The sequence below is a fragment of the Hypomesus transpacificus genome, chromosome 24, assembly GCF_021917145.1.
Source record: "Hypomesus transpacificus isolate Combined female chromosome 24, fHypTra1, whole genome shotgun sequence".
Classification (NCBI taxonomy): Eukaryota; Metazoa; Chordata; class Actinopteri; order Osmeriformes; family Osmeridae; genus Hypomesus; species Hypomesus transpacificus.
The window spans coordinates 811,299-825,027 of record NC_061083.1 but is presented as its reverse complement, the minus strand read 5'-3'; the positions used below and the strand labels follow the sequence as shown (position 1 = coordinate 825,027).

The window sequence follows — 13,729 nt, the reverse complement described above, 5'->3', positions numbered from 1 at the left end:
TGCTAGGGACAGAGACTGACTCACGCTGCCTGTACTTTTCTGTTTGTTTTGGTTTCGTTGATTGGGAATTTCAGACGGAGGACAAACCACAGGGCTGCAGTCCAGCTGCGGGGAGACTGACGACCACTCTCTCTCGCCCTTTCTCTCTCTTCCTCTATTTCTCGATCTCTTTCCCTCCCTCTCTCTCTCTCTCTCTCTCTCTCTCTCTCTCTCTCTCTCTCTCATCCTCATCAAAGGGGAAAAGTAAGTTACTGCTTTGCATATTGTCCTTCCCTATCATGTCTTTGCTTTACATAGCAAGAGGATGTCTGTGTACAGTTGCACATTGCCCACAAAGTGAGAGCTGAAGAGACACGTGCACTTTGCATCAGTATTGATGCAGCATCTATGAAATTGTCTGTGTGCAGTCAGAGATGAATGTACACATACAGACCCAAGGTGAAGGTGCGTGGGCTCGTGAATAGTCTAGAATGATGGGACAGTTTGTGTGTGCATCTTTGCAATATGTTTCACAGGTTGTCTATGGCTTTGATGTCCACACAATAAGTATGTATGTATGGATAGGTGAGTGTATGCATTCCTGCTCATCCACAAGTGTGTTTGTGCGTGAGTGCACCGTAAATGCGTGAACATATGTGTTTTTAACATATTTGGTCACATTACGCACACGCATATTCATGTATGCTCGAGTGTGTGTGTGTGTGTGTGTGAGGAGTGTGTGGGATCGGGAAGCGGTGCAGTGCGACTTCACAGTGACCAACCTCATCAGCAAACTTGTCACTGCATTGACAGAGCAGCTCAAGGTCTGCCTCCCCAAAATCTCCATCGGTGTGACTTTCAAGCTGGAGGGTGGAGTGCTATAAATAGGCCTGCTCCAAATTGTGCTGCAGTCACACTTTCATTCAGGGGTACGACAAGTGACAAGCCCCTGTTTTGACAGCATGGAAGATGGAGATGAATGGATTTGCTTTTTTTTGGCAAGCTTGGATTCATTAAAACACCGAACAGGTGTTTGGAACAAATCCTCGTGGAATTGTGAGGATGAGATCAATGAAGTCGACCAGGATTTGGGGCTGTGTATTTGTTGGGATGTGTTCCTTTTTTATGTAAGGGTCAGAGACTTAAGGGGGATTTTGGGGGGGTTGGTGGGTGTGTGCGTGTGACAGCTAGAGAGAGTGTGTCAGAGTTTCCCTTGTTAAACTAAGCCATATGTAGCAAAGTCATGTCCAGGACCTCTCCCTTTCGAAGCCCTGCTCCTCTTTCATGGCATCATTCCATCCCTCCATCCCACAATCCCCCATCTCCCCCTATCTGAATCTCCATAGTCATGCTGATTGAATAATTAGGCTTATGTAATCAATGACTGCCAGGATTGGCTGCTTTCATTGTTGGTCAGAGAAGCTTGTAAATATGGAAAGCTGATAACTGATAAACATCCCATAATGAACCAGGAAGCGATAACCATTTCCACAGGAAAACCTACTTTACGGTAAACATCCATTGTATGGCTGTAATGACACATGCACATCCAAAGGCTGGTTTGTCCTTCAGGACTGTGTTAACATGGTTCTGATAAACTAAGCGGTACTGTATTTTCATTCTTAATATCCACCTGTAACTCAGGAGGCAGCTGCTGTCTCAAAGCTGCATTGTTGTGGAGAACACTGGCAGTCTTGTGGGAGGTTGACCTCTGCCATGCAAATGGCCGCCAGCAATCCTGTATTCCGAGCCCTGCATGATGTCACAGGCAGGTGAACGATCACAGGACCCATTGTTTGACCTGAGCAACGGAGAAGAGAGGAGAGGATAGAAGAGTAGAGGAGAAGGGAAAGGAAAGAAGAGAGGAAAGTATCTCTCAGGTTCGATAGACGATCGGATCTACCAGATTCTCCAGTTTTCTCTGGTTCCTGCTGTTCTACTGGAGAAAAGGCTATCTCTCTCTGTATCTCTTGCTCCTGTCTTCACACGCTCACCGACGCTCTTTATCAACCACCCCTCGCAGCTCCATCTCTCTCTATTTCTCTCCATTCAGCTGCGTTACTTATCACATCATGTGATGCGCGCATCCATAATACATAAAAGATAAAAGACAACCTTCTTGCATCAGCAAGTACTTATGAATACATGATGAATGTGTATGTATGTGTTGACTTGACGGACGCTTTAGAGCCAGCCCCTTCATGCATGGCAATGGCCCATGGTTACAGTGAACGGTGAGGCCGGTGTGAAATATGAATCTTTGCAAACTTGGCCATATACTTCTTCAATGTGGAGTTGACTCTGTGCTGAATCGGGGCTCCTGAAATATAACTCGTTCGGCATGTGAATGAGAGTAGATGGATATCTCGTGGTGAGGTTTTTGAGTGAGCTTGTGAGAGGAAGTACAGTATGTACAGTATGTGTGTGTGTGTGTGCTGTACCTGGAGGGTCAAAGCATCTGCAATGCTGCTGTTTACCATTAGTCCTCTACAGAGGTGCTGGTGTGCTGCAGACACCTGGTGCATGTTTGTAATGTTTTGTGTGTGTGACTGTGTGTGTGTGTGTGGGTGGGGGGGAGGGTGTGGGGGTGTGTGTGGGGGTGTTTTGTCACATGCATGCGTGGATGCACTTGTTAGTCAAGGACCTTTCATTAATGACTCAGCAAGTGTGTTTGGAGGTCTGTGAAGGATTGGGTTATCATGTCGGTTTCATAGCAGGGTGTGAAGTCTACGACCAGTCACGGACAGGTCAAGGAGTAGTCAGAGAACTGTGGATACAGCCAGCTCTGGGTGACCTCACAAGCTAACCTCACATGGTCATTTCAGTATACAGCACAGTAATGGAAACCCAAACAGTGGTGTGGGAGGAACCATTTTGTTTCATATCTTGCTACTCAAAGTTTACTTATATGACTGATGAAGATAAGGATTTGTTTTTTATTTCGTGGTCAGCCAGACTGAGAGAAAGCCTTCTCGGCAAGTGGACAAAGGAACATATTCACGCATGCACACACACACACATCCACACACATGCACACACACCTACACAAAATTATAGCCCACATAAGCACCCACAGACAGAATGGAATACTTTTACGATTTCTTTTGATTGTGGTTCCTATTCCCGTAACATTTGGAAGAAAATGCTTGTATTTTCAGTTGACTTCCACTGTGTGGAAACTTCTTGTAGAGGTCACTTTATGACTCTCCTAATCCAGCTTGATCCAGTACCGTTTATGAGGCTATACAGACCACTATGAAAACAGACAAGCCTATGCTGCTGGTCTTTTGCTCCACAGGGGTTACACATACAGTATCCAGACTACGTAGTTATTACATTTTCATGCATTTCATTATTGCTGCATTTTGCTCCACAGGGGTTACATATACAGTATTTAGACTACGTAGTTATTACATTTTCCTGCATGTCAATATTGCTGTCATTTTAGGTCCTCTGGGCACTGTAAGCAGTGTGTTGGCGTTATTTTCGTAGGTGCTGGTTGACTTTGTACTTTTGTGAGGTTGAAGGAGCTTTCTCAGGCTGTCCAGGGAGAAGCAGACAGCTGTTTCTTCTGACCCCTTTGATGTGGACCTATCGCTTCCTCTTGTCCTTAAAAGGATGTGGAAGACCCTTTCCTCTGCTTATGTGACTCGTAATTCAATCTACAGATGCCGTTCAGCTCGGCCTATAACAGTACAGCACAGTCTGGCACAGCAGAGCCCAGTCCAGCACAGCCCAGCATAGCACAGGCTAGCCCAGCCAAGCACGCCCCACAGGATAGCCCAGCGCGGCCTAACACGGCACAACACGGAATGGCACAGGCTAGCCCAATACAGCATGGCACAGGCTAGCACAGCACAGCCTAGCACAGCACAGCAAGGCACTGGCTAGCCCAGCACAGTACAGCAGAACAAAGCACTGCACAGCACAACAAAGCAGAGCACAGCACCGTGGGGTATGAGGTCCAGGACACAATGAACATCCTTTCTCTCTTTGTATCTCTGTGTACTGGAGATAATCTATTTCATCCCACTTGAACTTTCATACAGCTGGGCAGAATCAAGGACAACTGCTCACAAACGTCGATAGCTTAAATACTGTCCAGGACTGCAGTGCATTAAGAGTGGTAAACGAACACACGTGTTAAGCAGAGGTAAACAGAAGACTATGTTCTTCCCGGTCAGCATCTGTGATGATGACGTTAGAAGAGGGACGCTGTGATGTCAAGCGGGGAGAAAAGACCTCCGAGGGACAGCCGTTAAGGAAGCTGGCGCAGCTTCCTGTCACAGTGAACGTCCTGTCTTTGTGTCCGAGGCTGAACAGGCTGTCAGTCGATGACCCTGCTTCCGTACAGGGGCCGAAGACTGGGAACAAGCTTCGGTTTGACCTTTCGTTTCAGGGTGTTCTGCTTCTGTTTTGATCCTCTTCGTCACTGGGCAGATGATGGGGAGGGTGGTGGAGAGAGGGGCAGGGGAGATGGGAATGAAACTACATAGGAAAGAGATGGGATGAGAGTTTGACAAACACCCAAGACACTTGTGTTTTTGTTTCACAACGGACAAAACTTTCCATAAACAATTGCTGGCATGTTCTGTGTTTACCCTGGGTTTCAGCATATTCCATTCAGCTATCTGAGCTGTGGAAAAGCGCTAAGGGCTTTGTCAAGTCTGTGAAGTATTTCTTTTTTTTCTACTTTCTTTTCTTGTGAGAATGAAGATTGGCTGAGTTGAGTTATATACTGATTTGCCATTCTCTTTTCACATTTTTTGTTGTTGTAAAGCTGTAGCACGCCCAAGCAAATTACTTTTAAAGGGATGTTGAGAGAGACACCACTGACACAGCAGACAGGAGGCACAAGCGTTATAAGAATGAGTCTTACTCGAAAAATGACCAAATTGTTATTTCTCTTACAGCAATGTGAAGCTGTGACCCAAAGCCCTGGCCATACTGGAGGTTTTGGTTTCTGGACTCTCTCTCCAGAGGTCACCCCCTCACTTTAACCCTGGCTCCTTTTCTGTCTTTGTCTCTCAAACTCTTTTCTTATTGTTATCTTTCTCTCGCTTACCTCTCTCTCGTTATTTGTCTAACCATCTCTCTTTTCAACTCCATCTTGTCTCTCAACCTCCCACAGTCTCTATCTCTGTCCAGTGGTGTGTTAGTAGGGAAATACACTGAAGGCTCCAACTGTAGCCTAATTCCAAATGACCATATAGGGCAGTGCACGGAGCAGCCTGCGGCTGAACTACATTTATTCATTTTCTCATAACGTTTTGATGGCAATCACGGGTAATGGGTCTGAAGAGCAGGACAACATTGTCATTGAAGCAAATGCTGGAGATAGGGCCAATGTGGAGGGTTCATCGATGGATGATGATCTCGATAGAGATGAGTGTGTTTGTGTGTGTACGCCTGTGTGTGTGTGTGTGTGTGCCAGAGTGTATAGTCCGTGGGCCAGTGTGTGTGTGTGTGTGGCTGTGTCTGTAAATTTGTGCCTGTGCGTATGTATGTGCACACAAGCGTGTGTGTTAGTAATGTGATCAGAAACGTCCCTACAATCTGGGCACTCCCCAACTAATGATGATGGGTTATATAAGGTACACTGTTCTTATTGGGGGCTATTTTTGTATGATGTGGAACCCTCAGAGCATGACAAATAATACAATTGCAACCCATACTTGCGCAACCTCGCTCTCTGAATTTAAAATCTAGAATGTCTAGATTTGAGATGTTTTAGGTCATCCTAACCTTATTAGCTGTAGCATTGAGTCATGTGACTCATGTCTAAAATGGAAGGGCTTTCTTCTTGTGTCTCTCCTCAGTCCTCACAAGCTCAACTTGATGTTCTGATTGGACATCATGTTCTGGAACATTCACATACTGTATATAATGCATGTATGAACTACTCCTTCTCCACAGTCGCTTCCCTATCCCACTCAGGGAGACTCTGATAGATGCTAAGGAACTGGACAATCACTGACCAACCAGAGAATCACTTGATGAACTGAAAATCACAAATCAGCCTGGAGTGCATTGTGTATTCAAGTATATATATAGTATGGGCTGTCTCACACTTTGAAGACTATGCAGTGTTCTACGGGAAAGATGCTTTCCTTTGGGATTTGCTTGGTTAAGCTGAGGTCAAGCCAAACTTTGGCAGAGCACTGTTACGCAACCTGAGAGAAAGTGGGAGATCACCTCAGAGCAGGGTTCGTGTTTAGGCTCCCAGGGTTCTTCACTCGCTTGATTGCTTTGTCACGGTCTTAGTTAGTGGCTTGTTACTCCAATAGCAGACCCGGCGTGTGTGTGCGCTTGTGTGTGTGTGTGTTTTGCAAGGCATACGCACATATGTGTGTTTGCTTTCATTCCCGTACGCTTACCCTTATTGGAAAAAGGACTGGTCGTCAGTCGATTAATGTCGGCTGCCATTTCAAAATCTGTCACTCTACCAGAGGAATGCCTGAAGGTGACATGGGACTGTTCAAAGCAATCGTCCTACTTTGATGCCAGCAGAACAACAATCCATGAGGTCGATCAGACACACATTTACTGCCTTATGAGCTAAATCAATGTCATAATTTCAGCAGGCTGATTGATTATGCTTGCATACTAGCAGTGGCATTTCTGGATGTTCTGGCTTCGTAGGCAAGATACCCCCCCCCCCCCCCCCCCGCTGCTCTCCTCTTAAAAAGTGTTAATGGTAAAATTAACATCTTTTAAATTGGACTTTCAGACACATAAAATAATATGTAATAGAGAAGAAGCTATTTATTTTTTACAAGCTTCAAAAACACATATAGATTGCCCCAAAATATTTCAGGGGAAGTGGGTTATTGGGGGGGGGGGGATTCCTAGGTTGCCTGTGCCCAGAAATGCCTGTGTACATTGGTATTCATGCCAGTAGAAATTAGATACTGGTACAATATATTGTGTTCTCACACCTTTGTGGTCAGAATTCAGCAGGAGTATTATCTGTAGTATAGTGTTGATTTGCTGCCAGGAGAGCTGCCAAAGTAGAGACACTGATAGGAGAGGACTATTCACGTCGAGGAAAACACTGTCATCACCTATCCTGTATGAAATCACCCTAAAGCCTCAGGGCAGGCTGTCAGGAGGTGTGCGTGTGTGTGTCTGTGTGTGCGTGTGTGTTTGTGTATCTGTGTGTTTTAGTGTGTGTGCATAGGTGTGTGTGTGTGTTTGTGTGTGTGTGTGAGAGTGTGTTTGTGTGTGTGTGTGTGAAGATAGGTTGAGGAGGTGGTCTTAGTATGATTTCTGGAAGCATAAAAGCATTTGGAAATCACACAATGTCTGTTGTTATGATTCGTCATACACTATAACCCTAATCAACAGTTTATTCTATTAAATCACTCGTCCTTGTTTGTCGGACTCAAAACAACGCATAACAATGTTTTCAATGGCCCTGTCTCTTGTGCAAAAAACGCTCAAACGATCATCAGAAGGAGTATAATGACCACAAAACTGTCCAAAACTGACATCTAGCCAATGCCCTCATGAAGATGTAGGTCCCTGCTACAAGTGTGGAGACATAAAGTTGTGATAATGTAGTGGGTCACAATCATCACATGTACATGTGTGTGTTTAGTTGTGAGTGTGTGCGTGTGTGCATGCAAATGTGTGTGTCCCTACTCCCCAGCACTGAACCAGGAAGGCTCTTCTAGGTCTAACATTATGAACAAGACTATATGCACTCTAATGGGGAAGGGTCATTTAGTGTGACGATAAAACAAAATAGACTGCACTGACCAGTATTTTAAGTAGTTTTTTCTGTTTGATGTGAGGAGAATCTGTATGTGCTCTATTTAAAAACGATTTCAAGAGGTCAAGAGTTGAGATAGCTGCAACTGACAAAGAACAGGCTCAGTAAATCATGGTAAATGTAGTACCAGCATTTCCTACCTTAATGGGAAAACTTTTTCCATCAAACAATTTTCTTCTTCCTCTGCGCCTGTCATTCTGAGCCCTCCCTTTGAGTTCTGTTTGTCAAAAACACACCATCTCATACCAATGTCATGCAGATGATTCTCAGCTGTTATGCAGATCTCCCACTAAAACCGTGTGATCATTCAGCCTTCAACTCTGTCTGTTGGTGGGTCTCAAGGACATCCAAAGTTGGTTGCCTGCTAACGCTTTCCAACTTAATGAACCTCAGTTCCAAATCTTAGTTTTTGGTTCCCACTTCCCACTACCAGTGTAACCAAGCACCTTGCATCAATCTCCCATAACTTGCACACACAGTCAAGACGATGGCGCCAAAAATGGCTGCATGGCGCCGAAAATGGCTGCCTCGGTAAGCTCCTTCCTGCCAAAGTAAATTCCTTGTCTGTGCAAACTTTCATGGCGAATAAAACCCCATTCTGGTTCTGATTCTGAATACATCTTGGTGTCATCTTGAACTCAACTAAATTTGATGAACAAAGTCATTGTATCAAAGGTAGTGGCCCTCAGGAAAACTTAAATCAATCATGTCATTAAAGAATCTGGAGACTGCATGCCTTTGCTTCATGAAGGCTAGACTATGGTAAGTCATGGAACTTTCAGTCTTCCCTTTGACAGAGCAAAAACGCTGCTGCTTGGCTTGACTGTGAAGCCAGAAGAGAAACAGGAATTTGTCTTGCAATGTCCTATGTAGTTCAATACAATGATTGTGTTTGTTTGTTTACAAGGGATTGTATGGCTTGGCGCCCAACCTTGCTTTTTGGTAGAAGACCTGTAGGCCTTTTGAGTGTTCAAATAGTCTGCTATCTGTTCCCTAATCCTGTTTGAAATCTATGGGGGATCTTGCCTTCTCAGTTGCAGCCTGAAGGCTCTGGAATAGTCTTCCACTCCATGTACAGGGGAATGTCCCTGTTCTTACTGTAAGTCGCTCTGGATAAGAGCGTCTGCTAAATGACTAAACGACTAAATGACTAAATGTAATGTTAGATCCTCTACTACTACTGATGTTTTTACGTACATATTATCTAAAGACTTATTCTACCTAGCCTATGACACAGTGTAAGTGTAGCACTGTTGTCCTGTACGTGTCTCTGTGTGTACCTTTGTGATAATTGTTAGTTATTTTGGTTCCTTGTGCTGCCAAGGACAATTTTACAGAGCTTTGGCTAACACTTTCAATGTGCTTGTGAAATTGACTTGTCCAAACCCTTTAACTAAGGTGGCTCTTTTACCTCATCTACTGGCTATGTATGGTAGTACATCTTAATTTTGCTTTGGTCAAATACACCTGGAATGCTGCAGTTGATACTGTATATTGGTCCAGGTTATATTTACATTTATTCATTTATTTATTTATATACATATTTACATACCATAGAGATTATGACATGTCTTCGGCCATTTTATCATGTCTGCTGATAGTCTATTTTAATTCCCCAGGACATTTTTGTCTTCACCGTGTTGCATGTAGTCTATTGGCATTTTTTGTCAGTATGAGCAAATCTTGCTAAATCTTTTTAACTACAGCCTTTCGGCTTGATTTAAACTGGATTCAGAGATGAAATGGAGGTCCCTTGACTGAAACAGTGTGCAGCTCAGGTCAGTTCTCATCACTCTGGTGTCAATGCTCCCCTACTGGACGTGGACTGACACTTCTCCTCAAAGGTAACCTGATGGACCTGATTTATTATTGTATTTACTGCAGTCTGAGAAAAGAATAGCCTGAGTGAAATACATTGTGTTTCCCCTAGCTGCAGACATCAGTCCTTGTCCAATAGTACGGCACTCAAAGTCCCTCTCTGCGCTGTGGTTCAGATTGATTCATTCTTCTCGTTTGATGGAGATGGATGCCCAGGTGTGTCACATTATTCAGGCTGAGCCTAAGGGGCTGACAGGAGCAAAATCAAATAGCATATATAGATTAGCCTCTACTGTGGTTTGATGTATGTGTCTGTATGAATCTTCCGTCCTTCCCTTCCTTCCTTCCTTCCTTCCTTCCTTCCTTCCTTCCTTCCTTCCTCCCTCCCTCCCTCCCTCCCTCCTTCCCTCCCTCCCTCCCTCCCTCCCTCCCTCCCTCCCTCCCTCCCTCCCTCCCTCCCTCCCTGCCTCCCTCCCTGCCTCCCTCCCTGCCTGCCTGCCTGCTGCCTGTGCATTGCCAGTCTGATCAAGAGGGAGTGTAAATAGAAGGTTATAATTAGGCTGGATAGATTTAGTATTTTTATGAAAGAATTTTAGCATTGTGAGTCTGTGAGCCAGTTTAATGTAATGGGCTTTTAGGAGCATAGAGCTGGGCAAAATCCAATTAAAGATGCTCTCAGATTTGATGTCTTTAATTTCCTTGCATGAAATGCAAAAATAAAACCAAGTTAGTTGGCAGATACCTGCTGAGAAAAAAATCGGAAATTAAAGGATAATATCCATTGAAGCAATCACATTAATATATTTTGTATATTTCCTTGCTTATCATTGTTTTGCTGTGAAATTGTTTCAAGATGCTTTAAAGAGCATACAATTTTAAGCCAAGTCATGGCAGAAGTCATATGCACTAAAATACCCAAAGTATTTGACAATGCTCAAAGGTATGAGAATAGCTAGAAGACCAGTTCTAAAGTCAAAGTTACTGTAATAGCTAGCCATCAGCCCTACTCAGACATTGGTCTGAGTACGGCTGTCTCTGGTGTGCATGTGTTTGTTTGTGTTCATGTGAATGTACTGTATTTATGTGCATGTGTGTGGTTGTACATGCGTTAGCTTGTTGACATCATCCATAGCAACAAGGTTAACCCCACCCTTTGTCTTAGCTTAAGATTTCTCCCCATTCTTTAGTAAAAGTTGGTCTCAGCAGCTTTGTGAAAATGTTTTTGGAGGAAACTCCTCGATAAGAACTTTTACTGCTATTTAGTAAGATCAAAGGTTTTGTGAATACGGACCCTGATTTACGTGCGTGATGTGTGGGTGGTAAGAGAAAAGAACAATGCCAGCCTGATGTAAACCAATACAAAACCATTACCTTTGTCTCAAGAAGAGATACATTCACTTGAGATACATATATATAAGTGTTTCTGTGTTAAATTAAGTATTTGGGGAAACAATATCTGCTTTCTGTGTTGAGCATTTACCACACGATAAACCCTCAACTTTTGAGCGGGTTTGTATTACACAGTAAATCATTGGTAATATAGAGGATTGGGTGTGTCCTTGGGCAAGGCACTTCACCCTACTTGTCTGTGGGGGAATATCCCTGTATTTACTAAGTACTTACCAATGTCCCTGTACTGTACCTGTAAGTCGCTCTGGAGAAGAGCATCTACTAAATGTAAACGTAATTGGTACTGCTCCTACCACCAGGAGGCACTGTGGGGATGTGACAGCCAGCCACAGCGTGAGAGTAAAAGAGTGAGTGAGTGGGGGAGCTGGAAAAAGATGCAGTCAGCTCATTTCTTTCCTTTTATTTATTCATCCTTTGTCTTTCAAATCCTTAACAATATGGCTGGTCAGAATACCAGGGGTCTTTGCAGTGTAATCAATGATCAAACTGGCTGAATTGACATAATCAATGGTTTAAAGATTTTAACGTTCAGAGGGAAACAGTATTCTCTGAGTACTACACATTCTAACAACACCAGTTAGCTTGGGGCCTGTCATTAATCCTTCCACTGAATCGCTGTCACATAACTCTGTCTTACTTGAGATTACATCAATTGATCAAATGACACTTTTCTTTCAGAATCCTTAATTTCCCCAAAAAGTAGGCTACAGCATGGTTCAGCACAAGTATTTAGCATTTTGCCAGTTCGTTTCTATAGCAGAACGGTGAGAAGAAGGCTGTCTTATCAGGGACGATTCTATGACTGTGATGTTGAGCCGTGATTCAATAAAGCAAGAGCAGAAGATTGAGTTTATCAAACGGGAAATGAAATGTGCGAGTTATCATCCTTAGGTTCTTCTGGCATGAGGCGTGTCACACCCTGACATTTCTCTTGCTAGGGAACACACATCTCCGCTCCTTCATGTCCACACAGCTAATGTGGTTGCGGCGTGCTCTCATTCCTCTCCGAAAGATGACAGGAAGTTAATGGAAAACGTAACGGAGGATGTATCAAAGAACAGCCAGAGAAACGGGAGAAGTAAGATTAGATATCCTGCTCTGTCTATCCTCCAGAAAACTCAGAGGGCCTGAACCATATGCGCCCCGCTCTCTCTCCCTCTCGCTCTGTTTCAGACACAGTAGGACAAAACTGATGAGTCACTCAAAACAGCTAACACTAGACCTGACAAATCAACCCCCTGTTGACGAGACCGCTTATTCACATTCCCAAAACACACGCACACACAAAGACACACACACGTGTGCCTGTACTCACACTCATGCACACAGGCACAAACACACGCATGCACGCGCCCATGCACACACACACACACAGACCACCTGGGTTTCTGTTCCATTGTTAATGTTCTTCCACTCCAGTAGAGACAGTCTCTGCCTGACAGAGTGGCAACCTACAGTTGATGGCAGGCTGTCATGATAAGCTATTGAATTCACAAAGGTGATCCAGTCATATGGCAGGTCTACAGGACATGATAGCACCGTATATGTGTATTGCAGTGCTATACGCTGGTTTACACAGAAGCCTACCTGTTAAAGCACTTACTGGTGCCATGAGCTTGTTTGCCTGTCAACCCATGCATGAAGTGCATGAAACATGTGTGTGTGCACATGTATGTGTGTTTCCGGAGAAAACATGCAGACATTTTACAGTAACATTCTGCAGGCTTCCAGTACTATGGCATTGCTTTAAATCTACAGTAGAACACCTGATCAGTCACTTGTTGAGACTTTAATTGATAATTTGCATGTGTAAAATACTTTTATTCTCTTTGCCTTCCGTAACAACTCAGAGAGAGAGGGTGAGAGAGGGAAAGAGAGAGAGAAGGAGTGAGAAAGAGAGTGACAGTGAAACAAATCATTATCATTCTCTTTCTTTTAAAGGAATTAGCATTTAAAAGGTGCTGTGTCACACAGCTGTTTGCGGCAAAGAATTCCTCATGTTTAATTCATCCGAGTCTGGTCCTCTAGACGACTGAAAAGTCTCCGGCACTACTTTCAAGGTCAACGAAAAGTGAAAAAGGTTGAATTGTAAAAATGCTGCATCCTTGATTACGCTGCCGAGCTATTGAAAAGGGCTGTCAAAAAAGACACCAAATCAACGTGTAATCATTCCGGTGGGATAAACAAACACTTGGTAACTCTCTGTGTCTTCTACGGCAGCTTAGTCTGTCATACTCAGGTTACAGTACTACACATCTGTGCATCAAAGATGGACGAAAGAAAAATCAATACCATCAATACCAAATCAGTGAGTTTAGAATGCCACAAACAAAGGAAATAACAGGCAACAACATTTACTCATCGACCCACAATCAAATCAACCACTGTCAAATCGTCTCATTTCCTCCTCTAGTGTTCCTGCTCCGAGCCTGCAGGCCCAGGGGGAGGTGATCCCTCGACTCATCCAGACTCATCCACCTCCCTCGTGAGACAGGCCGGACTAGCAAGGGCTGGATGTGTGTGGGAGAGCAGACAATGGAGGGAGGCAGAAAACGCCAGTGTGTGTGTGTGGGTGTCTGTGGTGTGTGTTTGTAAGTATGATGATTGCTGGTGTGCAGGTGAAGGCTGACTCATGTGCAGCGTGTATAGGTGAGAATGACACAACTAGGAGACATCTCTCTCTCTCTCGTCGCCTCTGGTTCTAATCGATGAGCGGCGTCCAGAAAGAGGGTTCAGTGGTAATTACCT

At 44.1% G+C, this 13,729-nt stretch overlaps 1 protein-coding gene across 1 annotated transcript in view; it reads left to right on the top strand.

Moving 5' to 3' along the window:
• Positions 1–204: 204 nt before the first annotated feature.
• The window catches only part of pde4d (phosphodiesterase 4D, cAMP-specific), a 148,056-nt gene continuing 134,531 nt past the window's right edge, over positions 205–13,729 (top strand). Inside the window, exon 1 of the mRNA XM_047048651.1 lies at positions 205–243. The gene's annotated coding sequence lies outside the window, so the exon portion shown is untranslated. The remainder of the gene's footprint in view (positions 244–13,729) is intronic.